The 27,587-nt window shown below is 42.9% G+C and overlaps 1 protein-coding gene across 4 annotated transcripts in view; it reads left to right on the top strand.

The window, feature by feature from the left end:
* The window catches only part of BAZ2B (bromodomain adjacent to zinc finger domain 2B), a 267,049-nt gene that overhangs the window by 93,409 nt on the left and 146,053 nt on the right, over positions 1-27,587 (top strand). For 2 of the 4 annotated variants that reach the window (XM_069982754.1, XM_069982752.1), the window contains exon 1: positions 24,997-25,306. The exons of the other annotated variants lie outside the window; for them this stretch is intronic. The gene's annotated coding sequence lies outside the window, so the exon portion shown is untranslated. Of the gene's footprint in view, positions 1-24,996; positions 25,307-27,587 lie in introns of those variants that run through there. 4 annotated transcript variants of the gene reach the window in all.

Genomic DNA, 27,587 nt, shown 5'->3' with positions numbered 1-27,587 from the left:
CTATTCATCTGTAGCTTTACAGATCCATATTAAGGCTATGTTCACACAACGTGAGAGATCGGTCGTTCTGTGACCCTGGCCGGGTCACGGAACGGCTGGTCTCTGCACGGATCATCCTGGCCGTTACTGCAAGTACTGCATCTTTCGGCCGCAGGGTTCTGATGCGGGCGCATCAGCGCACGCCCGCATCAGAACCCCCCATAGCTCACAGTGAAGTGAGCGGCCGTAGCCGCTCGCTTCACTGTGTGAACTGACAGGGTTTCCTACGGCCGCAATTTATTGAATTGCGGCCACAGAAAACTGACATGTTAGTTATTTGCGAATGGATAACTGGATCCTAAGTCCAATAGGAGGTATCATTAACTAGTAATCTACTGGGGCGATAGACCCCATAAACACCTATATTCCCTATTGGTTAAAATATAACTTTTATTAAATAAATATAAAAAATCAATGAAATTGAAAAACAGCAAAAACACAAAGTGTGAACAGTGAATTAAAAGGCTTTTCACAATCTGCCCATATACTCGATAATGAGGAATACAAATAAGGAGTAGGAGTACATCAATGAACGGTTAGTACTCACATCTGAGTCACCACAAACGATTTACTAACCCAGAGGGGATAAAGCAAGACACCCCTGTGGGTTTAGATGCCTCCTTTCCTATGATGTATATTGGCAGGATGACACTGTGACTGGGTTGACCTATCTCGACCCTTGAGCGATTTAGCGCGTTACGCTCAGCTAGCTAGCCCCCCGTATTGTCAGTAGCAGTGTCATCCTATACGGCAGTGTGAAAAGTATTAAAACAGCCCTGCGTCTGACATGTTTCGTTGCCAACGCAACTTTCTCAAAGACTATGGCTGCCATAATGTATTCCTCATTATCAAGTATATGGGCAGATTGTGAAAAGCCTTTTAATTCACTGTTCACACTTTGTATTTTTGCTGTTTTTCAATTTCATAGATTTTTTATATTTATTTAATAAAAGTTATATTTTAACCAATAGGGAATATAGGTGTTTATGGGGTCTATCGCCCCAGTAGATTACATGTTAGTTAGTTATTTGCGCCGCACGGGATCCCAACCGGAGTGTATACGATGTGTATACGCTCTGGCCGGGATCCCACAGAGGATAAGGCCGATGGCAACAACGGCCGTACTTTTACGTAGTGTGAACATAGCCTATTGGTGCGTTTACACAGGCAGATTTATCTGACAGATTTTGGAAGCCAAAGCCAGGAATGGATTTGAAAAGAGGAGAAATCTCAGCCTTTCCTTTATGACCTTTTCCCTGTTTACGGTCTGTTCCTGGCTTTGGCTTAAAAAATGCACCATTATTCTTTCAAATCAACTGGTCCCAGCAAGTGTCAGAGATTTGTAATTTACTTCTATTAAAAAATCTCTTTGAGAGTATCTTCACAAGTACCATATCGCAGCGAATTTTCTGCTGCAGATTCCGCAGCAGATTTGACAAAATGAATGAACACAGCATTAAATCCACAGTCAAATCTGCTGGGGATCTCCAATAGATTTGATGGTGCAGATTTGATGCTGTGTTCATTCATTTAGCCAAATCTGCTGCGGAATCTAAAGCAGAAAATCCGCTGCGATACGGTTCGTGTAAAACTACCCTGACAAAGTCTTTCAGTACTTATCAGCTGCTGTATGTCCTGCAGGAAGTGGTATTCTTTCCAGTCTGGAGAGCAGGAGAGGTTTTCTATGGAGATTTCCTACTGCTCTGGACAATTCCTGACATGGACAGAGGTGGCAGCAGAGAGCGCTGTGTCAGACTGGGAAGAAATGCCCCACTTCCTGCAGGACATACAGCAGCTGATAAGTACTAGAAGACTTGAGATTTTTTTTATAGAAGTAAAATACAAATCTCTGGCACATGCTGGGTGCAGTTGATTTGAAATAATTTTTTGGGGGGTGAACTACCCCTTTAACCAATAGACATATTTTGCACAAAATACAGATCCCGTTAGTTTAACATCCCATCACCTTCCCATTATTTTGTGGATCTGCCAAAAATACAATTTTTTTCTGCAGATAGTTCATTGTTGTCCATTTTGGCCTTCGTCAAGCCGGAGGAGAATCATAAGGACTATGAATTTTTGAATGGATTCGAAATAAAGAATTTTATCTTTTCAACATCGATCCGGTGCCTTGAATTCTTGGTACATCACCAGGTTTGGTCAGGTTACATTATATATATATATATGTGTGTGTGTGTATAAAATCCCGACAGGGCGTTAGACTTCTTCCCTTGTGTGTGTATGAAATGGAGAGATTACTGTCTGATGTGGGTTTTGCCCTAAGACATTACAGAAGGAAGTGTCCTCTAAACAGGTAGCCCTCTATAATAGAGCGGCATCTCTACTCTGTAAGGTCATAGTGAACCTAGGAAAATTACAGGCTCACATTGATTTCTTGAAGCACTCTGTAAAGATCTTGAAATTATCCTTACATTGCAGCTTTCCTGACGATATGAGTCGATCACGAGGGGTCCTAGCTGTGAAACTCCTTTTCCCGACATCCTTGAACACGAGACAGAGTTGCCTAAACTGCACAAAAATCCCTTGAAATGCTTCTTATTGAAGTTTTCAGCTGTAACCGGTGTCCTCACATGTATGATTTATGCAAGTGCATGGCCATATTGTGCGAGCATTGACATAATACGCGCGGACATATGGACTTTGTGAGGCTGAACATATGGGCTTGGAAGGCCTACCCGCGCAACTCTGTCATAACAACAAATCTGTTGTCTCCTGCCTTTGCAGTCATTGTGGGGATTGTAGGAAACAGGTGTCCAGGCAATTGTACAGAAGTAGAATGATTACCTGGGTATATCCTATAGGTAACACGGCTCGTGCTACCAGTATATACACCGCGTTTTCCCAAAAATAAGACAGCGTCTTATGTTAATTTAATTTATTTAATTTCCCAAAGACGCTCTGTGTCTTATTTTAAAAGGAAGAAGAATACTCACTAAAGTCCTCAGTATATGCTTGCTGCAGTGGGACCCCCCCCCCCCCCCCTCCATCAGACTGCAGGCCGTGACCTCGAGTGTGCGGTGTGACACTCCTAGGAATGTGCGGCAGGATGTTCAACGGGCTGTAACTTTGGGCGTACGGCGTGACCTCGGGTGTGGGGCATGACATTCGGCAAGATGTGCAGCAGTACCTGGCCTTGGGTGTGCAGCGGGACATGACCTCTGGCGTTTGGCGGGACATTTGGCGGGTTTTGCGGCAGGACCTGACCTCGGGCATGTAGCGGGACATGACCTCGGACGTTCGGTGGGACATTCGGTGGGTTTTGTGGCAGGACCTGGCCTCGGAGGGTGCATCGGGATATGACCTCGGGCATTCAGCGGGATGTGCGCTGGACCTGACCTTGGGCGTGCAGCGGGACGAGACCTTGGGCGTTCGATGGGACATTTGACAGTTTTGGGTCAGGACCTGACCTCAGGCGCGCAGCAGAACCTGACCTCAGGCGCGCAGCAGAACCTGACCTCAAGCACGCGGCAGGACATGGGGGTCATACACCTACGGTATGCCTGTGGAGGGGCTGGTGGTGAAGGGTGGCAGAGGGTAGCAGAGGTCTTACTTTCAGGGGATGCCTAATTTTTGGGGGATGCCTTATTTTCAGGGGGGTGCCTTATTTTCAGAGGGATGCCTTATTTTTTATTTTTTATTTTTTTTTGGGGGGGGGGTTATTTTTCGCTATCCTGTAAATCCTATGATATGTCTTATTTTCGGAGGATGTCTAATTTTCGAGGGGGAAACACGATATATATATATATCTATAGATAGATGACCCGAAGTATGGAGTTATATTGTCTATAGAGGAATTGTCCACATCCCAACATTTGCCATCTAAACTCACTGTAAATACTTGATTTTAGGTTACAGCTCCTTTTATTAGGCTGTGAATGAATTGCATTGATCCCAGCTAGGAAGGTCAAACGATTGTGACCTGAATTTCTTCTTTCTATTGTTTCCAGCCTAAAACATATTCCCACAAGGTCTCTTATGGTATTATTTATGAATCTCCTGGTATAACAGATGCTCCATTACTATGGGAAGCCATTAAAGCCTACATAGGGGCTGTCTCCTAGCTTTCTGTAGACCCTAAAAGAGAAAATGTAAATATTCCCATCTTGATATTGATGGCATAGCCTTTGGTCGTTCAATGTGGTGTTCCCTGTTGCTTTCTCTCTTTGGCCTTCCTGCGTAATGGTGGCCATGTTGTACCGACCTCGTGCTGGCACCAACCATCTCTCCCAATGCCCTCCTACAAATGTACACTTGGCTTGGCCAAGCACTAGTTCTCAATAAAGACAGCTTTAACAGGAAATCCAACTGTATGATCATTTTCTCACTCTTCCATAGGGGGAGTATTGTGTATCCCCTCATATATGTTAGATGGTCCTGCCAAAATTGGCGGGTTCTGATGACATTTATCTAATGTTCATATCAGATTGGCAGGTCCTGCTATTATATTGTGTTTTTTTTTATTGCAGCTTATGTCCTCATGCACTTTTTTGTACTGTTATGTACAGAGCCGTATTAAAATGTATAGGCCTATAGGGGCATCCTGTAACTTGTTAGGACTCTACATATGGAATCTGAGTCAGATGCCACAGTATGGAAGTATACTCTCTTTGAATCCGTAATTGCAGACAGGATTCAGATGTGTATTCATTACCGTCCACATTTGCAAAAGCCCATTGAATGTAATGAGTGAATCTGTAGCAACAACAGATATGTAAAAGGGTCCATCCAAATCAATGGGTACCATACTGTTTGCGAATATGGATCTGTAATGGTGGACAGTATCATACTGATGTGTTAAAGGGGCCTTAGAGGCATAGCATCTACAAGCGTGTGCCTCCATAATGTGGAGTACTTTTCAGCTACAGGATGCCTATGTCTTAACAGTACGGAGGTGTAGGGACTCCATGTGCCAGTATACAGGGTCTGCTATATGTATAAAGGCTAATGGGGAGATTTATCAAACATGGTGTAAAGTGAGACTGGCTCAGTTGCCCCCAGCAACCAATCAGATTCCACCTTTCATTTTCCAAAGAGTCTGTGAGGAATGAAAAGTGGAATCTGATTGGTTGCTAGGGGCAACTGAGCCAGTTTCACTTTACACCATGTTTGATAAATCTCCCCCTCTATGTATATCTTGTACAGAGTTGCCATGGTGAATAGGTGGATGTTGCCAAATATATGGTTTTCAGTCTGACTAGTCACTCAAAGCCCATAACTTATCATGGCTGACTTCCAACTAAGCACTTAAAGTGATACTGTCACCCCCCCCCCCCTTACTCTAGCTTCATTTCATTGGTTAACAGTGTCAACTTCACGGCTGTTGGGCCCCCTCTCCTGGGTAGAGGGAGGGCCCCACTGTCATGAAGCCCCGCCTAGTTGACATTGTCTACCACAGAAATTAAATGATTTTAGAGCAGAAAGAAGACACCGACAAGTTTTATACAGGTATATATCAAATGTGCAGCATCTAAGCTTGCGGATAGGGTGCAGAACCACACTTAGAGTAAGGGGGTGACAGTATCACTTTAAAGGGGTTCCTCAAAACCAGGTAACAGAGTGATCAGATGTTGGGGGCCAGCCTTATCTGTGGACATATGGAACAGAAACAGACACATGCACATCTTACACTTCAGTCTCCAAGTGTCTGAGATTAGGGTTTGGGAACCAAACTGAAATACACTTTCTATAATGTGACCACTTCCTGTGGTTTGTCAATAAACTTTATTTATACAGTCCCAGAGAACCGCAATAACATGCCTAACAATGCATGTATAGTTAAATAGTGGTTACTATAAGAATCTACTGAGATAGCTTTTGTACCTTTTTAGATATCAGATGCTGCACCGATTTACATTGTGGATTCTCCGTCTTTGCTTTCTCACATTTACAATCCAGCCAGATAAATAATCCACAGTTGTTAACAAGGGTTAAAGGAGCCGTCACTTAAGTGGCGCTCAGTACATAACCCAGATTTGGGCAGCTTCTTGACCCTCCCCCAGGTCTCCACTCAGCCTCCATTATTGTTTTTTTCCCCGTCCCCCCTCCCCCATCTGCTTACTATTTAACTGCAATATGCATAAGTACAATTGGCAATTTTATCCCTGTAAATGTAGAAAGTCATCCACTGACTGCGTTCACAAAATGTCTCGCTCCGAGCAATAGAGGCTGATGGAGGCAGAAATATTGAGAGGTTTAGAGGAAAAAACAAAGAGAGAGAGCAGAGAAATGATGCAAAAAGAAAATGACACTGAGGTCTTGGTTTAATACATATGTATTCCAGGTTGATGGTTGATTTCATTAGCAAATCTCATTGTTATGCAATGTCTGTTCTTCTGCAGCAAAATGAATATTGTATTCTCCAAGGCTGAGTGTGTGTGTGCTCCCTCATTTATGTGAGGAGATAGACTTGGATGTCCTTCCATTTAACACCTCTGTGCATCTATTTATGGGAAGATATATCCTGGAAGCCCAAAATGAGTCACATAGTGGCCATCTATCTATTTATCTATCTATTCATCCGTCTATTTATTCATCTATCTATCTATCTCCTATCTATCTATCTATCTATCTATCTATCTATCTATCTATCTATCTGTCTATTTATTCATCTATCCATCCTCTATCCATCTGTTTATCTATCTATCTATGATATCAATCAATCAATCAATCACATATCTATCGATTTATATTCATTCTATCTGTCTGTCTATCTAAGTATTGATCTACCTATTCTATATTCTATTGATTGCATCTATACTATCTTTATTTCTTCTACTTTGTCATCTTCTTCTTCTTTTTCTTTATCTCTCTCTTTCACTTCCTTCCTTCTTTATCATTTTTTAATCTCATAACTATCTACCAATCTATTTCTATTTTCTAATCAATAAATTAATCAATTACTTCCTTTATCTATCTATCTATCTATCTATCTATCTAACTATGATATCAATCAATCAATCAATCAATCACATATCTATTTATATTCATTCTGTCTGTCTAAGTATTGATCTACCTATTCTATATTCTATCGATTGCATCTATACCATCTTTATTTCTTCTACTTTGTCATCTTCTTCTTCTTCTTCTTTTTCTTCATCTTTTTCTTCTTCTCTCTCTCTTTCCTTCCTTCCTTCCTTCCTTCCTCTCTTCCTTCCTAATTTATTTATTTATATTTTTCAACCAATAAATTAATCAATTACTCAATCCTTCCTCTATCTATCTATATATCTATCTATCTATCTATCTATCTATCTATCTATCTATCTATCTATTATCTATCTCCTATCTATCTATCTATCTATCTATCTATCTATCTATCTATCTATCTATCTATCTTCTACTATTTCCTTTCTGGCCTATTTACTTCCCGATGCTTATATAAGGAGAACATATTCGGCCACACTGTTTAAATATTTGCCGCAAATGTAGCTGGCCTCAGCCTTCTATCACAGAAGAAGAAGTGGCAGCACATGTGTACAACTTTACATTGAAATCTATTATATTTGCAGAAATAGTATAGTCTTTTAGCTTTCGGTGTGGCTTCCACTACCTACCATTGGAGTCCAGGCAGACATACAGAAGGGTACCCTCCATAGCTGAGTTTTTATAACTTGTAGAAGTTAGACATTTTTATTTTACCATATGTTTCTTAATGCCGACAAAGCCATGACAACCCCAAGTGATAGGAACATTACACATAATCCCGATCACTACAATGTAACATCACACTATACAGTCAGATTGTTACCTCTGTGGCCACTTTTAATAAAGGAGATATTGCATGCCTGGAATCCCATTTATACCATGTGCCGCCCTTGTATGTAGCTGCCATAGATTTCCTTGTAATTACCAGAAGCCATAAGAGCTGATCACAGCTGCTAGAAAAGTAGGATATGTGCTTTTTTAATTTGCACGGATGCTGCAGGGAATTGTGTGCATAGCAGACAGGGGATGTACGGAAAGACATTTATGCTTAAAGAGCAATTACACAGGATGGTGCGGAGTCTGGTGTGCAAATGTTATAGGGAATAATACAGTAACAGATGCACTGGGCGCCATTTGGTCTCTTCTTTTTTTCCCCTTTTAGAAGTCAATGCAACACTATAGCACAGAGCCCAAGGCCAAGTCCAGAAATGGTGGATGCACACCCAGCGAAAAGCAATAGCATGGATTATATGGCACACTTCTAGCCTTCACATCTGACCATTTGCAATTTTAGGCTATGTTCACACAACATAAGAGATACCAGATGATCTTTGGGGCCGCAGAGTTCTGATGCTGGCGCATCAGTGCGCGGCCGCATCAGAACTTCCCACTGTACACTATGGAGCGTGCGGCCGGAGCCGCTCGCTCCATAGTGTGCACTGACAGGGTTTTCTGTGGCCGCTATTCAGTGAATGTCAGTTTAGGTGCGCGGCTCCGCCCGTGTCATATACTCCATTCTATGCATGGGTCGATTCTGTCGTCCGTCCAAAGAATGAACAGGTTTATTCTTTGAACGGATGAAGGAATCCGCCCTTGCATAGAATGGAGTCTATGACACGGGTGGAGCCGCGCACCTGCCGCAGGCCGCGAGTGGCGATTTCTGCGACAGATTTTTCATCACATTTCCTCAGTGTGCACATACCCAAACTTTGTGCTTTTTGGACCCTGTCAGTACTACTCTCAGTTTTCCATGCCTCCTCTTTTTGCTCTTCCTCCTTCCTCTCTCTTTGGGACCCTGCAATTTCAATGTATGCCCCTGAGCCAAAGTCTTAAACGACACAAACATTTAAAGATAGTTATTATGTTTTTAGACCTTGTTAGGGTATCACATGAAAATCTCATCTAGACGGCAAAAATCTGAAGAACCTGAAAATGAAAGATCTGCAACACCTCTATCATTAATCATTTGTCATTTCATTTGCAGCCTCTGTGTACGTCTCCGTGGAATTGGCTGTTTCTTTATGAATTAAAGATTAAATAAAAATTCTCCCGTGCTGGTAATGCCTTTAATTCTTCTTACTGCTATCTGTATGCGCATCTCTTAAATATATTTTTGCATATGCAAATTGCTGCAACACTTTGAGGTTGGGGGTTGGTGGGGGGGGGGAGAAGAAAAACTTGGCTTTCCGTTTGGTATTGACCTTTAGGAAATTGATTGTAGGTGATATGTCTTCCAAATGGATTCTCATTTGTGCTTTGCACGTTTTCGATGTCACAGATCACATTACTGCCAGCTAAACAGACCTTCTTTGCATTCTATTTATACATTTGTCCATCCATATCCATTACCTCATCAGAGCAGTAAGTGTGGAGATAAATTAACACAATTCTCCAGTAGCCGCCGTTTTTTTCCTTTATTGCCTGGCGCATCTGAGCAGTATTTATCAGCCGTCGTTCTGTCATCTTGGCATCTATGTTATTGCTGTTAGTCCTGACCCCCCTCCCCTGCAGATGTTGAGCATTTATCCTCGCTCCTCTGTGTCTTACCGGGATGAACATTGCCTTTTGTGTGCGTGATATTTTTTTCACACTTTACTGTGGAGACACTGTAGGCAGCCATTTTGTGGGCGGGGCCACTATTTCACCAATTCAGCACATTTCAATACAATGGAAACAAATGGGTTTACTCTTATGTCAGGTTCTACCGTGTTTCTCCAAAAATAAGACCGGGTCTTGTATTATTTTTTTCTCTAAAAAAAGACTTTTTTCTCAGGGTAGGTCTTATTTTTGGAGAAACCCGATGTCCCACTGTTATTATGCTCCTATACTGTAAGTTTCCCTGTAGTTACCCCCCCCCCCCCCCCCACCACCACCTCCAATACTTTATACCTCCCTCTCTACCCAGGACACATACTTGGGCGATCAAAGAGGTTTCTGAACACCTACCTGGAATGTTGACATCTGAATCGGAGGTTGCGTTGGGGAGCTGCAGCAGGTTCTCCAGAAAATCCCAGCTGTTCTATTTGGTTGGGAAAAAAATTCTGGACACAATGATGGAAAGCCAATAGATCAGATTAAAGCTAATGGGGTTTATTGAGTGATGTCAATTACTGTCATGTGACAGATCTATCATTATTGTTTGGTTGATTAGTAGTACAACTAAATAGTAGAAAGAGCTTGTTTATATTTGAATTACAATTTATTTGGAAATGGAAATTGTAATGCAAATGGGAACAGGCTCTTACATACTTTCCTGTTATATGTAGATATATTACTGATTAATGTTCAACTATTATAAGGCTATGTTCACACAACGTATATTTTGGTAAAACCACGGCCGTTATACAATGATTATTACGAAAATATACGTTACCTTCCTGCTGCCGCAAATGACTGATATGTCAGTTTTCTGCACCCTTTATTCATTGAATAGCATCCGCAGAAAACCATGTCAGCGCACACTATGGAGCGAGCGGATCCGGCCGCTCGCTCCATAGCGCGCAGTGTAAAGTCCTGATGCGGGCGCACACGGATGCGCCCGCATCAGAACACTGCGGCGATAAAGATCATCCGGCCAGTATTGCAGTACCGGCCGGATGATCTTTTTAGAGACCGGCCGGTCCATGACCCGGTCTCTTACGTTATGTGAACATAGCCTAACAATGTAAATGTTCATCTCCCAGCCTCCAACCGTTACTGGGAAAGGTTCATCAAAGATGCTCGAAAGGAAAATGAGTCTGAAACTTTAAGATTTTTTTTTTTTTTTTTGCAAATATGCAGTTTACAAACCAGCCATTTTGGGGGCTGTGAACGGCCCACATGGGGCTCAAGAAATATTTTACTGCTCAGAATAAGGTCCAAACCTCCAGTGCACCAATATCTCCTCCCCTGGGTGGCTCACCTCTTTCAGGATCAAGTCTGGCCCCCATCACCAAGGGGAGGGGATATTGATTAACTGGGGGAGCTGGGCCCACCTCCAGTGCACCTAGAGACCCCAATTGTATATCGTGAAACCAAGGGGGAAGTGGGCAGAGACCAGGTTTTATGAAAAAAAAAAGAAAAACAAATTTTAATACGCAGTGCTACATTTGCTTTAAAAGGGGTTGTCTGGGGAGCAGAAGAGGACTGAAGCCTTTCGATCCCTGACGCTCAATTCGTGATTCCACATCTCAGACGTAAGCCTTTCCAGACTTGGAGTGAGTGGGTTCATATCCCGATCTTTAAGTATAAGCAAAAACACATCCGCATAGCTGCACAATGTCACCAGTCTTGCAACTTGGGTCAATAGTAGGGACAGTCCCTCCAAAAGAGGGACATCTGGGAGGTCTGGCTTAAAGGTAGACCCGCCCATTGTATCTGATGATGGAACAGCTCTTGAGAAAGATTCTCGATGACCTAATTGTGAATTTACAGGGCCATGTTCTGCATGTCTAGGCCAACCTAATAACAACTGATACAGAGTAAATTACCGCGGGAAGTACTTTGAGATTATCGGCGGCACTAGACTGCAAATTAATTTCAACACTTTAAATTTGGAAGACAAATCCCCCACCGGTAGTATGGTTAGGTTTTGTCATTGTATTTTTGGCTCTGAATATTTTCTGTTCTGACCACAGTACCGATGAGGGATAATTTTCCTCACTGTCCTCTATGTGTTTATGCCAAAGCAAAATTTGTGTTGTGATGGTGATTAATAAGATATATGAGCCACCTGCCCGTGTGCCGCTCCTCGCAAAACACTCATTCCAAATTGTATGTATTCATCCCGGAGGGGATGCTCCTGTGGTGCTTTATTTTCCCTGCATTTCACTAGACAGCAGATATGTGCCGTGACAATTTTTTTTTTCTTTTTTTTGGATTGTTTCTTAAATAATATTATATTTATTAGCTATTTCTTACTGTCTTGTGTATATGGTTATTGTATCCATGTTTGATGTGCTGTAGTAGTAGCTGAATATATGGTCAGGTTCATGTATTTTTGATTGATTTTGTCACTGTTTTTTACCCCTTCTATTGTAGAAGGTAAAATCGACTAATGTATATCTATTTCAGATTCAGAGCTGCAGACATAGACATATAGGGAGAGAAAACAATGGTACCTATCTCTTGGCTGATTTATGTCTGTTTATAAAACAAAGTTCTAAAATCATGTTTTACCTCTAAGCTCAAGTGTCATAGAGGCTGTACAAAACTACTGTGCACACCTCCTCCTTCCCCTACTCCTCCTGTTTTGCATGATTAATGTTCAGGGATTGGTTTCACACACTGAGCCTTGTGCATCAATCATGCAGGGCAGGAAAGGATGGGGGAGGGAGCAGTTATGCATGTGTAGCTGTAGGTTGTTGTCATGTGGTTGAGGAATATCTTTGCAGATATCTATAACATATGTAGAACTTGGTATTTTGTCATTCAGACTGCCGTTTTATCTTATTAATATATTGATACTTGACTGCCACCACTGGCGAGCTACAGTAGAGAATGCATGGAACATTGGTCACATGACCTTCTCTCTGTTGATCTTCTATTAGAAGCTCCCAGAATGTTTTGAGGGAGGAGTCTCTCCCAAGTTCCACATAGTCCCTCCCCAGAGGGGTGGAAGCATCTAATCAGTCCTGTTCTGCTAAACCACATGAAGAGAAATGGCTTCGGCCTAGTACAGCCTCCCTGTTTCCAGCTGAAGCCTACCTTTAAGCAAGGAACCAGTTAACATCCACTTCCTCTCTAATCCGAGTCATCTCTGGGTCCATCATGGTGATCACACCACAGTGTGATGTTTCAGAAGGTTTTACCTAGTTTGCTGAAAGCACAATCATCTCTAAGCATCCTTATTACCAGGTACCTGTGCTTGTGGATTGTCTCTGTTGCACACACCATCATGGATTACACCCCCCAAGTGAACTCCATGGTCAGACCCCCACTTACAAGAGGTCGTATGGGTCCATAGAGGGACCTACAGGGACCACAAAGCATCTGTGACTACGCTGTATATTTATCCCAGGGACTACTACCCTCAGCTGCCCTGGACTACTCCACCCATCATCCATGTGGGCACCGCACATGCTCAGCACCGCCTCTGTGACACTTAAACATGATTTTTAGCACTTTACAAACAGCCATTGGGTAAGAGACAGGTATGATTTGTTTTATCTCCCTATGAGCTACCTGGCCGTGTCTGCAGCTCTGAGACGCATATAAGGCCGACAGATTCCCTTTAATATGTACGATTTTACAGTGGATATTATCAGGCTGTGTAAGTGAAAAGGCTCATAGATATAAGCTGTACGGAAGCCAATAAGTATGGAGCTCTAGGCAATCTGTCTGCAGCCTTAGGGTATGTTCACATGACGGAATTTTCATATGTGCTCAATTCTATTTACCCCCCCACACACACACACACACACACACAAAAAAAAACCACAAAACTTCTTCTATTACTTATAATAGGAAACCGGCATCACTGTACTTTCCGTTTGAAGTCATTGAGAAAATTTAAATAAAGGATAAGCTCAATGGTTTGTTGCACGCGTTGAATGGATCCACAATAAGATCAAACTGCGTACTATCATATCATGCGTGTTCACACCATACAGAAAAGCCCAGTGTGGATGGGAAGAGAATGTAGGTTTGTATGTTGGTCTTTATTGTCTGAATGTAATGTTACAATGCTCAGTATGGTGTCATATTATGGAGTTATTTAAAAGGAAAGAAGAGTATTAAAGGAAGACTTAGATCTTCTTTCTTTAGTATCCACACAAGTGTATGCCTACAGGCTAGGGCTACACAGCGACATGATTGTCATTGCGGTTGCATTGCGACTTTTGACACAACAAGACTGCAATGCAACAGTCACACAAAATCCAACTTTGCCTATGTTGACCTCAATGCAAGTTGCATGTGATGGCAACTAATTGCAACCCAACTCAACCCAATGGGGGAGATTTATCAAAGGGTGTAAAATTTAGACTGGTGCAAACTTGCCACAGCAACCAATCACATCTCCTCTTTTCTTTCACCAGAGCTGAAAGCTGAGCTGTGATTGGTTGCTGTGGCCAGTTTGCACCAGTCTAAATTTACACCCTATGAAAAATCTCCCCCAATGACTTTAATGCTCTTTGCTGCCACTCAACACGTTGCCTAACTGCATCAAAAACAGCATGGAATATTCCAGCCCATACTATTCCACACTTAGGGTATGTTCACACTGAGCAAATACGGCAGAATTCTGCGGATCTCTCCGTTCAGTGTCCGGCTGTGAGTTAATGAGGGGGCGCACGCTCCTCCACTGCCGCCACTCTCCTCTCAAAGAAGTGACATGAGCGAAAAGCGGCGGCTGTGGAGGAGCGCGCGCTCTCCCATAGATAGGCTATGAGACACTGAGACAGACGGCTGTTTTACTCAGTGTGAACATACCCTTAAAGGGGTTATTCAGCTAAACTCTTTTTCTTTAAAATCAACTGGTTTTAGAAAGCTATACTGTATAGATTTGTAATTTACTTCTATAAAAAAAATCTCCAGTCTTCCAGTACTAATCAGCTGCTGTATATCCTGCAGGAATTATTGTTTTCTTTTCAGTCTAAGGGCGGGTTCAGACTACGGAATTCTCGCAGATAAATTCCACTGAATTCCATTGCCTGTACTACGCTCTCACGGCCGCGCGCTTCTGCGCCCGTGCCATACACACCATTCTATGCACGGGTGGATTCCACATTCTGCTGAAAAAATTGACACATCACTTCTTTTAGCGGATAGCGGAATCAGCCGGCCCATAGAATGATGGAAAGGCACACGACCGTTAGCGTGTTCCAGTGACGGAATTCGGCAGAATTTATCCGCGAGAATTCTGTAGTCTGAACCCGCCCTGACATAGTGCTCTCTGCTGCCACGTCTGTCCATGTCAGGAACTGTCCAGAGTAGGAAAGGTTCTCTATGGGGATTTGCTACTACTCTAGACAGTTCCTGACATGGACAGAGATGGCAGCAGAGAGCACTGTGCCAGACTGGAATGAAAACAACATTTCTTACAGGACATACAGCAGCTAATAAGTACTGGAAGACTTGATATTTTTAAATAGAAGTAAATAGTAGAATCTATATAACTTTCTGAAGCCAGTTGGTTTGAAAGAAAAAGATTTTCACTAGATAACCCCTTTAAAGGATCCGCTCCTTTTATTCTCATTATACTATTTCTGAATTAACATGACTCAATATCATAGATACTATCAGGTTTATGCTATGGTTGGTGAGTAATGTAAAGTGAAGTGAATTAGGTTGGAGATAACCAACTCTAAGGCCTCCTACACACATGCATATTGGTTTTGCGGGCAGCAAAACTACAGATCTATAGAACACAAAGTCTTATCCATGGACTGGCCGCAATGATGGACTGTGCACAATGTAAGGGCCCATAGGATACAATGTGTCCTATACTGTCTGAAATTGCAGACAGTATGTAGACCACCTATTACAGCTTTTTGCAAGGGGAAACATTTTTTTAACTGGATACAGTTCAATGAAATGCAGCAGAAGTTATATATATTGTGTGTTTAACACATCAACCTCTGAGTATGGCAGCAGAGAAAAGCAAACATGTTTCTTTTATTATTTTTTAATTTGATATTTTTCTGCTTCTAGGTCTTATCATCCAGCATATTTTCCACTTAAAGTGATTCTCCATGTGAATTTATTTTTAGAAATACCTGATTAATTACTCATCCAGCGATGGGGAATGGCATGGTGTGACTGCTGCCAAGCTGCTTTTCTCCTTCTCTGCTGTACGCACAGCGCCAATCCAGCTCTGAGCTGATCAGCCCTGTGATGTCTGACAGAGCGGTTTGTAGGGACAGTCTTTTCAATAAGGTTGTCAGACAGAACGTCCCTAGCCACCAGCCTATCTTAGATCATGTCTAAAGGGCTCCTGCCCATGACCGTATTAATAAGACACCCACATGTAATGCCTTTTTGTTATCTGTTTGACTTTATATGTAGTTACACATATTTTTTCCTTTGCCTGCCTTAATAATATGTTGGGAAAAAAAAACGGGAAATCTCACATCGTGGCACCATAAACACTAAGAGGAGAAGTCATGATCTGGCTCTTCTTCCACCATAGTAAATCCCCCCACAGTCTCTAGAACAGTCTAAAACTGCGATATATTGGGCCAATTAGAAATAAAATTTAAAAATTTTTAAAAACAGCCACTGTCTTTAAAGGATCCACTTGTTATTCCACTATAATCTTTGTTGCTTTCGATGTACACACTGGCCATACCATGTAAGATCTAGTATTATAGGATAATTGTGAATCATCCTACAAGAAAAGGACCCTAGTGGCTCTAAAATCACTTCCACTTTTTAAAGAAATATTCCAGGTAAAACTGATATAATATGCACATGATCCTCGGGGGTGGGGCATGACTCAAAGAACACCAATTAGAGAACCCATATGTTGTGCCCCGCCCCTCAGGATCTGCACTAGTCAAAGCAAAGTTTTGTCTGCAATGTTCCTTTAAGAAACCGCACGACCATCAAGCCTTTTGATCAGTTGTTAAAATTAAAAACAGTGTCATTACATCTAATAATTGTTTTCATAAAGCAAATTAATTGGCTGAGTAAAATATAAGGGAATAATATAATGTTGCGCTCAGAAACGCTTCTGGTTTAATAGTGTGTAAATCCGCGGTTTGTCGAGGTGCAGGTGATCTTTCATATACCAATGTTGCATAATTAATGCAATTCAGAGCATATGAGACACTTGCAAATGAAAGAGCTTTGTTTTCAAAGTCTGTGTGAGCCGTGGCACCCAAGTAAATTAATCGAAGCCCGGGATGGGAGCTTATGGAAATTTGAGCACACATGGGAATTCTTCACTGTGATGGACTGTAAACCATTACACTCTGAAGTATTTCTAGACTGATGATGACCCGCTGCAGAGAATTATACACATCTGATATTAAAGCTGAACGAATACAAGCTGATAAGTAACAATGATCCGACCAGAAACAACAATTACCCATAAGTTTTATCTCTACAGGTCCTTCTAGGGCAGAGATGGGGAACCTGGGGCCCTCCAGCTACAATTCTACAATTCCCATCATGCCCGGACAGCCAATGCTTTGGCCAGAGGGTCAAAGCCACTATTAAATGGGGGAAGAGAGGGAGCAAGCGAGCGACCTGTTAGGTCAGGGCTTGCTCCCTGTTCCCTGCTTGCTGACGCCACTATTACACATGTTGGCAGCGAGCGGGTAAGAGCCGGTGGGTGCAGAGAGCGGGGGGGGGGGGGGGGCTGCCTGGGTGATCACCAGATTGTCCAGGCAGCCCGCAGAAGATAATGGTGGTTTGCTGCCGTCGCTCCTATTCCACGGAGCGACAGCAGCAGATCGCTCCGTGGAGTCAACTCCTTTTTTTTGGCCATTTGACAACCGTTTTTTGGCCTGCTGTCATTTCGCTCTTAAATAACGGCCATTATTCCAAGACAACGACCGGTGTTTCAAAATAACGGCCATTATTTTAAGAAAACGACCAATGTTTTCAAATAGCCATTATTTGGTGCAAAATGATGGCATTGTGTGGTCTTGGCCTCAATCTATTGTACACAGTTTGATAAATCTGGGTCCCTGTGTCTACAGCCAGTTCCCATTGCTGTGCCCATAATTCAACATCAACCAATACAATAGTATATGTTTAGGTAAAATGTTTATAATGTCCTTTTTTTGTCATTTGACACTAAAGAACCTATTACTCTATTAAGTAGGGATTCCTTGAGGTTAAGCATTGCTTAACATTACCTTTTGTTTTTAATTTTTATTTTCTATATTATTTTTATATATTCAACTTACTAGACAAAGCGGTATACAGCCTCACAATGACATCTGCCTCCCGCAGAGCTTAAAATGTAATTTTCCAGTCTCTAGTGAAGCCCCGTGCAGATTTTGGCATGGTCGGCTTTAAGCCTATAAAGCATTAGTGATGCCCTCTGTGCCACCATGTGACCAGGGCACAATGCATAGCTGACGTTGGGGCGATCTTGCTATCTTTTTCTTTCTCTACAGTAAGCAGTGGTAGATCGGCGACTGGTGACAGCAAGGAAAATCTGTTTAGAAATGGACCTGAACAATCTAGAATGCCTAGCGTGATTTGAATATTCATATTCCCGAGTCTTTCATTGGCAAACACTGCTATCCTTCAGCACATCTGAGCATTACAGCGAGATGCAGGGAGGTCGAAATAATCAGCCTTGTTTTTAGGTTGCCAAGCAATAGCTGAGAATCTGGTACAAGATGACACACTGGAGATCGCTGGAGTGTATATATAGTATATTCGTGAGATGTTAAATCAACTCAGATATTTTATATACTAGTGCAAATAGTGAAAAAAAAAATCTTTCCATTACACATACCCAAAGTAGCTCCAAATCCATGCAAACTTTAGAATAACCGTGCCCGCTTTTTGAGGTATGTTCACATGTGATGAAAGGAGGCTGCATGAAATTGTGTCGGTGCGGCACTGCAAAAACGGAACATAGTAACACAAGTATTTTTTCAAGAAGACCTCAAATCAGGGGCGGATTAACTTTACTATAGGCCCCGGGCTGTTCACCAAGCTTGGTCCCCCACCCGCTGTAACTATGGCAACACTATCTGGTGTGCATAGTACAGGATAGATTTTGTTTTGCAAATCATGGCAGAACTCTAGCCAGGAGACACATTAGGGGAGATTTATCAAACATGGTGTAAAGTTAAACTAGCTCAGTTGCCCCTAGCAACCAATCAGATTCCTCCTTTCATTCCTCACAGACTCTTTGGAAAATGAAAGGTGGAATCTGATTGGTTGCTAGGGGCAACTGAGCCGGTTTCACTTTACACCATGTTTGATAAATCTCCCCCTATACACCACTAAAAGTCTTAGCGGCTATGGGCCCCCCAGGAGCTCAGGGTCCCGGGCTACTGCCCAAAACGGACCTATTATAATCCATTAATACATCGAATAAATAAGGGGGTAACAAGGGCAAATCCTGCACCATCTTAATGTTACCACCTTATTTCTTCCAGGTCCTGTAGCTTCTTGTAGTCGGAGAGTAATTTACTATGCGCCATACTGGTGTCATGCCCACAACACAACCCATTCAGGTTCCCATTGGGTATCACAGTTTTCCAGGCTCACGGCACAAAACGCACCTATTATAATCATACCTTTTGCGATGTATTTTTGGTTGTTGTTGTTGTTGTAATTTTTCTTGTTTTTGGATGCATGGCCGTGCCACATTTAACAATAACCGTGCATTTTCAGATGTGGCCATTGCAGCTTGGGAGGGGAGAGGAGAACGTCACAAAAACATCAGATACAGGACATATAGGGGTTTGGAAAAAAGTGCACTATGGCTGTAAAATTTAATGAATTATTATGCAAAATATTGAAGCTATTATGAATAAAAAATACAGACATAAACTATGGGAATATACTGTATATGTGGTCAAACTTATCAGATTCATGCCATAATACGGTACCCGCGGTGGGCCCATGCTAGACCTCTGGTGCCTCCAGGCTACAGAGGTGCCCAAGTTTTTTGCATGCGCCCTCCAAAAGCTATAGCATTTGTGGCATTTCCATGACTTGTACAACGTAGTGTAAAGGCCCTATTACATGAATCGATTATTGTCCGTATTTGGGCGTTTATTGGCCATTACGGCTGATAATTGCTTTGTTTAATAAAAGACAATGCACAATGTACGCTGATCATGGTCTTTTAAAGTCTTTCAACATGTTGAAAGATGAAAGACAACGATAACAACGATCCCCCCATGTAATAGGAGCAGCGGCAGCAGACCGTCACTATCTCCTATGGGCTCCCCGGACAATCTTTAGAGCCCCCCACAGCTCCCTGACCACCTCCCCACCCTCACACTTAGCTGCTCGCCGTCGGCACGTGTAATAGCGCCGGCAGCGAGCGGGAAATGAGGAGCAAGGAAGCACTCCCTCTCATCACCCTGGTAATAGTGGCTTTACCCATAGTGCAAAAGTCATATCATCCAACAAGGGGGCCTCAGATGCCACCGCAGAATAAAAGTGAAAGTAGGTGACCATGTTGGCAAAGACAGACTCTTCCATCTTGTATCGACTGGTGGGCATAGCATCTAAGCCTGTGTGGTTTAACCATAGACATATGTAGTTGAGGTTGATATTCGGTGGAGGTTATTTCAACATATCCCTCTGATCCAAAACTTGGAATAACACAAGTTTAATAAAAGTTGTGGTATTATTTCAAGAAAAATTACATTTAGGCTGATGATGTCCCTTTTTGATTGGACAACCAATCAATTCATGGCAAATAACGGCCGTTATTCATATAACAGTCATTCTTTTAAAGAAATTACTGGCCATTATTTGCTGGTCGTCCAATAAGAACAGCCGTCATTTTGATAGTGTGTGAAAGTAGCCATGGCATCATTTCTAATATCAAAATACCATCTTGTGAACAAGTAGGCTGCATCCTGTAGCTTGTCTATAGCATGAAGATGGATCTACGACTGTATACTCCAACCTGCAATCTTCCAGCTCCTGCAAAACTACAACTCCCATCAAGTCCTGACAGCTGTTCTAATTTCATAGCAGCTGAAAAGCCTCGGATTTGGTATGAAATTAAGTTCTTACCCCGGGAGTGACTACACAGGGTGTATGAATACATGTTTTCTGCACATTATCTCTATATTTTCACTCTACTAAAGGGAAAACTCCACTAAACCTATGTTTAATTTATTTTCCCTTTCATCTCTGCAAAAAAAAAGTGTCAGTAATGTACTTAATTTAACTGGGAAATCTAGAATCAGTGACTTTTCTGAGACTCCCTATAGTGTCTTTTTAGGTATTTCAATGCAGCCTGTAGTCCCCAGCCAGGCCAGATAAAAATAGGGCTTTCAGCGTTCTTCTCCCGGTAGGTTGTGTTATTATCATTTAATCGTTTGCTGGGATGTGATCAGACCTCGATGAGATTCCAGATAATTAAGTAGCAAGGGCCTCGGCGTTGTTAAGACGACTCACATCCTCGCTGTGTTTTCTTCCTTTGTTTTCTCCTCCTGACTGGCCATTGTGACCACCATCCCCCATGACTTACATTTTTAGCAGAATGCATTTCAGGATGTCATTAGTACTTCTGTTATACAATGTGGGATCGATCGCTGTTTGCACCGGGTTTTATGCTTATTTATAAGAAAAGACTGCAGCTAAAACGCTAAAAACTAAAAGAGGACAAGGCCTATTGGCTCATCTACTGTAAAAAGTCAGCTTTTTGTACACTAAAGCCCCTATTACACAGAGCAAGCGAGCGATCACCTGTCAGGTCAGGCACTCGCTTGTTCCATGTTTCCCACTCGCTGCTGGCGATATTAAGCATGCACAGGGAGCTATGTGGGGGCTGCCCGGGTAATCTTCAGATCGTCCAGGGAGCCCATAGGACATTGCATCGGTCTGCTGCCACCGCTCCTATTACACGGTGTAATGGCAGCAGATCGTTGCTAACATTGTCTTTCATCTTTCAACATGTTGAAAGACCTTAAAACACAAAGATCAGCCGATATTGTGCATGTTGACTGATCGTTGCCTTTTAGTACACAAAGCGATTATCAGCCGTAATAGTCGATAGATAATCGGTCAAATTCTGATGGAAACCTTATCAAATGGACACCTTTAACTATGACAGATACCCCCTTGTAAACCTATGTAGCTTTTAATGGATTTCGGTGGGGCACCATCAGGACCGGCGTCAGCACAGGGCTTACCTGGGCAAGTGCCGGGGCCCACAGCGCCTCTAGAGGCCCAGAGCTCTGATGTTCAGCCCTCTCACTGTAGTGCAGGTGAGCGCTGAACATCAGAAGACAAAGGAGAAAGGAGCAGGGCCTGCAGAGAGAGAGAGAGAGAGAGTAAAGGGTGAAGGACCTGATCACATGACCTGCAGATCCTCAAACTCACGGTATGGAGATCAGCCCAACAGAGAGGAGGGGCCCGCTGAGGTTCTGTCGCTCAAAGGCCCACAAGAACCTGGAGCCAGCCCTGGGCACCATATTATCCCCTAGAAGAGTTGTGTGTCTATTTAAACCAGTCTATGCCCGTAGTGGTTTATAGGCATTGTATTATGGAAACATACAGCCTGGATGACACAGCCATGTGCAACAGTTTAACAACACAATGTATGCCATTCATATTACAAACTGCTCATACCTTTCGTATATTGGTCTGTGCTTCCACAAGATAGAAGGAGAGAGCTAGGGATGTGAGGGGGAGTGAGGAAGCATTTCAGCCTCCACGGACTTGGAAAAGCACAAGCCGATATATAACTGGTCCATGTGTCTTCTAAGGCCGCGTTTCCTTGTCCATAGTAATGATGAGTGAACAACCCGATGTTCAGTTCGGATCCCGAACATGAACATAAAAAAAATTATTGTGATCGGTTTGTTTTCGCCAAACATTCACAAACAAATAATGAACGTACAGTAGAAGCATACGTTTCGGTCTACGCACATGGGTACAGATTGTCAGGTGTAAAGAGTAAAATGCGTACATCGCAAGATAAACGTTCGCGTGTTTGAATATGTTCGAAAATGATCGTTATAACCATTCCGATCATCGAACAAATTGTTTGTGATTGGTGAACACGAGCAATTAGCGTCATGCTCATACAAACTTACGAACGTGTTCGCCCATCACTAGTCCATAGTGCTGTCAGTGGTCATGGACCCACAGCTACAGACTAGGTACTAGGTCTATACTAGGGCTGACCAGAATTTTTTGCAGCATGGCACGGACCTATAAAACCTACAAATGTGTGAATGTTGCTATACAAACGAATGGGCCCGTAGTCTGTAGTTGTGGACAAAAATAGCTGATGTGTGAATGCGCCCTAACAGCTGTCTAAAGGCCCTATTACACCAAGCGAATAATGGGGTTATCCAGCGCTACAAAAACATGGCCGCTCTCTTCCAGAGACAGCAACGCTCTTGTCTCCAGATCAGGTGCTGTTTGCAATTAACCTCAATTCACTTAAATGGAACCGAGTTACAGAACCTGCAGCCAAACTGGAGACAAGAGCGGTGCTGTCTCTGGAAGAAAGTGGCCATATTTTTGTAGCGCTGGAGAACCCCTTTAACAGCTGTATTTGCAACCGATAATTGCTCGGTGTAATAGTTAGGGTTAAAAAGCAACAATCAGCAGACATCCACAATGTTGGCTGATCCTTGTCTTTCAACATGTTAAACTTCAATGATAACGACGGTCGTCACTGGTCGTCGCTCCGGGCAATAGGAGTGGTGGCAGCAGCAGACCGTCGCTATCTCTAAATATCGTTGGACAGACCCCACACACTTACCTCGTTTGGCACTCGCTTATTCCTCCGGATCAGCCCGTGTAATAGGGCCTTTACAGCAGTTTAGAACTTGACTTGCAGTTGACAGATTCACTATTAAAAATAATAGATCATACTTACCTGTCTGCTCTCTCCTGTGCTCTCCAGCTTGCTTCTCCAGGTGGCCTGCACAGCCAGTCAATAATAGTAATCAATATCCTCGCAGTGAAATCCGGTACGTGTGAATAGACCCTATGGGTTAACTCACATGGGGCATGGGGGTAGCAGAAATCCATTTGCTTGTGACCAAAGTTTACAAGAAATTGGCCACGTGTGAATACTCCTTAATTAGTGTTGAGCAGACGTGCCTAAATGTTGGGGTTCAGTAATGTTCTCTGAACCTGACTGCTCACCATTTGACTCCCGGTAAAAATGACAGTTGTTTTTATAGGACGGCCGCTGTTTACTGTTCATATGACGTCCGTTGTTAAAAAATAACAGCCTTTACTTGTCGTTTAAAGAAGAAGTGCAGACAATTTTAAAATCTGGCAGCCAGCAGGGGCGGAATTTAATCAGGAGTATGAACGTACCTCTCCCCATGCCTGTGGTGGGCGGCGGGACCGGCCTCAAGACCCCCGCCGGGCTCAGGTATCTCCGGCACTGACACGGCTGATGGACTGGCTGTCAGTGACTAGGGCAGGATGCCGCTCCAGTCACTGATTGGCTGAGCGGTCAGTCCATCACCAGGGAAAGGCGTTTTCCCTCGAGTTGTGACGTCATCACAACTCGGGGGAAAATGCCTTCTGGCAGGGGTCCGGAGGCCAGTCCTGCTGCTCACTGCAGGCACAGGGAGAGGTAAGTTCGTACTCCTGATCACATTCCCCCCTGTCCCTGCCGGCTGCCAGATTTAAAAATTGTCCGGACTTCTCCATTAATGTTTTCCGGGACTCCAACATCCAACTTCTCCATCCATAGGGAGTCGAATTAGGAGCGTTCGGGTTTGGAGAAAGTTGCTGAACCCGAACAAGTCCGCTCAACACTACCCATAACTCATTCCTTGTTTTGCTACTAGTAATAAACAATGATCGACATTTGCAAAAAGTACCGTGTACCATTAGGCGGCATTAATAGTATCTATCAGGCGGACACTTTCCGACCTCCATCGAAAAATTTCCTTCTATGATCACCGCTAATGTTAGGAAATGCAAACCAAAGCATGATCGGTGTCCTTACTGCAATGTATCTGAACCAGGTTTGTGTAACCCGGGTTGCCCCTGCTATGACAAATACACCAGACAGAAGGCAGAGATACGGGGCTGTAAAACACACCCAATCACTAGCTCAGTGCCTTGGTCCTCTGTGAGCCCATGTAGGCGTCCGGGCTATAACCATTGTCTTGCTGTGTCCTGAATACACCTTCCTGCTGCGAGATCCTATAACATTTTTTTTTCTTCCTTCCTTTAACTAAATGAGACGATGCAATGTATGAAAGCCACACAGTGCACTCTCCGCCAGCTCGCCTGCCTAGCCGAGTTGTGCTGATGTGAGCACTATCCCTTTGCAGCTAATCCTACTGCTCCACCTGCCTTTCAGTCTGTTTACCAGGAAATCAAGATGTGTAAACTGCAGGAAGCACTATTTGACCCTCATCCGACAGTGTCTCATTACAATAATTGCTAATCTCTGAATAAGACAGCCATGTTCTGAGTGAGAGAGAGACACACACACAGGCAGGGAGATACAAGAAGCGGATTGCATTAAATGCATACTTGTTGTGCAAACAGGCAGATCATTGTCAATGGCTGCTGCTCCCATGCCTCTAATATAACGCTCTCTGAGACATCTGCTGACCTCTGGGGTCAGAAAAAGCAGGACATAATAATAATATGTGTTCTCTCATCCTTCCTTCCTAACTGAAGACCTCTCTCGCCTTGTTCTGGAGTGCTCAGCCTGCTCAGTAATGGCTACTTCCTGACTAATCCACTGGCCACAGTAAGCAGCACAAGAAGTTAAATCTTTTATTCTTTTTTTTTTTTTTTAAGTACGGGGGGAAGGGAGGGATCTGTGATTCTCTTCTTTATCTTTTGTGACCGGAATGTTTTTGTTGTAGTTTAAAAGGGAATCGGTGCGTGTTGTCGGTGGTGTGCCGGACACTTTTACGGAATGAAAGTTTTGGGTTATTTTTACCATGAAGTTCCTGCTTTGTTTTTTATATGTTTGTACGTTTTTTAATGATGTTGTTTTATGTGATGTTTTACTTAGTTACTATACCATTATTGTTTTTTTTTTTGTTAATGAAAATATTATAGAATCGTGATTCCTCTGATCCGGCTTTAAGAGGACGTCATAGGTGCCGGAGTATTAAATAGTGTGGATGATAGGATGTTCTTTGTAGCGTACAATTTGTTGTGGGTCCCACTGCGAAAGCTGATTGAGGGGGGAGTGGACTTTCTGCTGTGAGCCTCCCCCATCAGCTGTTTCCGGCAGGGGAGATACAACGCTCGTCTTAAAGAAGCTCTCAGTGTTGCTGGATGCACAGCAGCATTCATATTGCATATTTGTACGGTTCGGAAGTGATCTTATAATCGGAACTGTGGGTCTAGAGTCAGCACAGAATCATAATACGAGCATAAAAATGCACTAATATTACACTAGTGTGAATCAGGATTGGGTTCACCTGTAATGTTTTGGTCAGTATTCGGTCAGTAGTTTTAGCCAAAACCAAGTGAAATGTACCCAAAATTTATATGTTTAATTTTGAAAAATGGGAGACACATCAAAAGTTTTCATTGTATAGGGTCTGGATGCTCAGACGTTCAACGATCACTAGAACGAGTTGGGAGAAGGAGTCACCTAAGCCCTTTGCTCCCTGACTCAGTGCTTGCTGCGGGAGACAGGCTCATAGATTTAGGGTATTACAGGAGGTGATTATCGGCCGTACTTGGCCGATCAGCCAACATGCACAATGCCGGCTGATCATTGATTTAAAGTGACTCTGTACCCACAATCTGTCCCCCGCAAACCGCGTGTACCTTCGGATAGCTGCTTTTAATCCAAGATCTGTCCTGGGGTCCGTTCGGCAGGTGATGCAGTTATTGTCCTAAAAAACAACTTTTAAACTTGCAGCCCTGTGTCAAACTGGCGTAGCCTAGAGTATCTGTGCCCTAACCTAATCTAATAAAGCCCGTTTTCGCTCTTCTCTAGATGCTGCCAATTTTTTTTAAGTGTTAGTGTCATCTGGAACAACTTTTGATTTGTTACCTGATAGCAAACAAGTGAAGCAAACAAGTCAGATTTAATTGTCAGTCAGGGAGGGACGGATGCCACCATGCACCCTACTCAAACTTTATCTTGGGATTGCAGTGGGTACAGTGGGTTTCAGGAAAGAGACCTGGTGCGATCAGTAACTTTTTACATGTCTAATGACCTAACAGGGAACAATATATCCAACAGCACCATAGTATAAAAGTTCAGTTTAGCGCACTATTAGATCTAGAAGCATACCCGAGTGTCAGCAATCCCTACGTTGACAAATGGATATCCAGTAAAGAACAGGTTCCGACAGCATCCAATTGGTGAGAATAGTATTAAGGCTTTACTCCAATGGAATGTTTTGACCCTGAAGGGTCTTTGTCTGATGACCTGTAAAAAGTTACTGCAAATGACAGCGATGCTTTAAGTGTTTGAGCATACACTTAATCGCCGTACATCCCTCTCCCTACACTGTGTCTATATAAACGACACAGCCCCATAGACATGTATTATGCAGCCATCTTGGTCACATAACACAGAGCGAGGAGAAAACAGGGTGGCCGTGGACTTCTCCTAACTCATTCTCCTAATCGGTCACACTCAGGCCCCAACTTATAAGAACTTATGATGCCTCTATGACATATCATCAAAGGCACCGCCCATGTAACTTTTTTTTTTAATAGAACCTCCTCCATAATGACTGAGATCTCAGAGTGCATGGAAAGCATACCACCTATACATATGTTATGTTACTACCTTTCTGTGGTCTTTCATGCTTTCCTTCTCCTTGTGACTCAAACTGTGTGCTCTGTTGTTTTCATTGCCATGCATCCAGTAACAAAATTCCTGTTCTTGCTGTACAATCTAGCATGAATTACAGTCATTTCTACTATAAGGGAGGGTCCTGTGGATGTAGTGGGCAGGCAATTCAGTTGGCTACATTCTAAGCTACAATGTACAGCAGGAACAAGAAGTCTGTTATAGGATGTACACCAGACAGGAAGTGGGGCAATAAAGACAT

This window comes from Dendropsophus ebraccatus, chromosome 9 (genome assembly GCF_027789765.1).
Source record: "Dendropsophus ebraccatus isolate aDenEbr1 chromosome 9, aDenEbr1.pat, whole genome shotgun sequence".
Classification (NCBI taxonomy): Eukaryota; Metazoa; Chordata; class Amphibia; order Anura; family Hylidae; genus Dendropsophus; species Dendropsophus ebraccatus.
The sequence above is the reverse complement of the archived record's forward strand: the minus strand, read 5'-3'. Positions and strand labels throughout refer to the sequence as shown.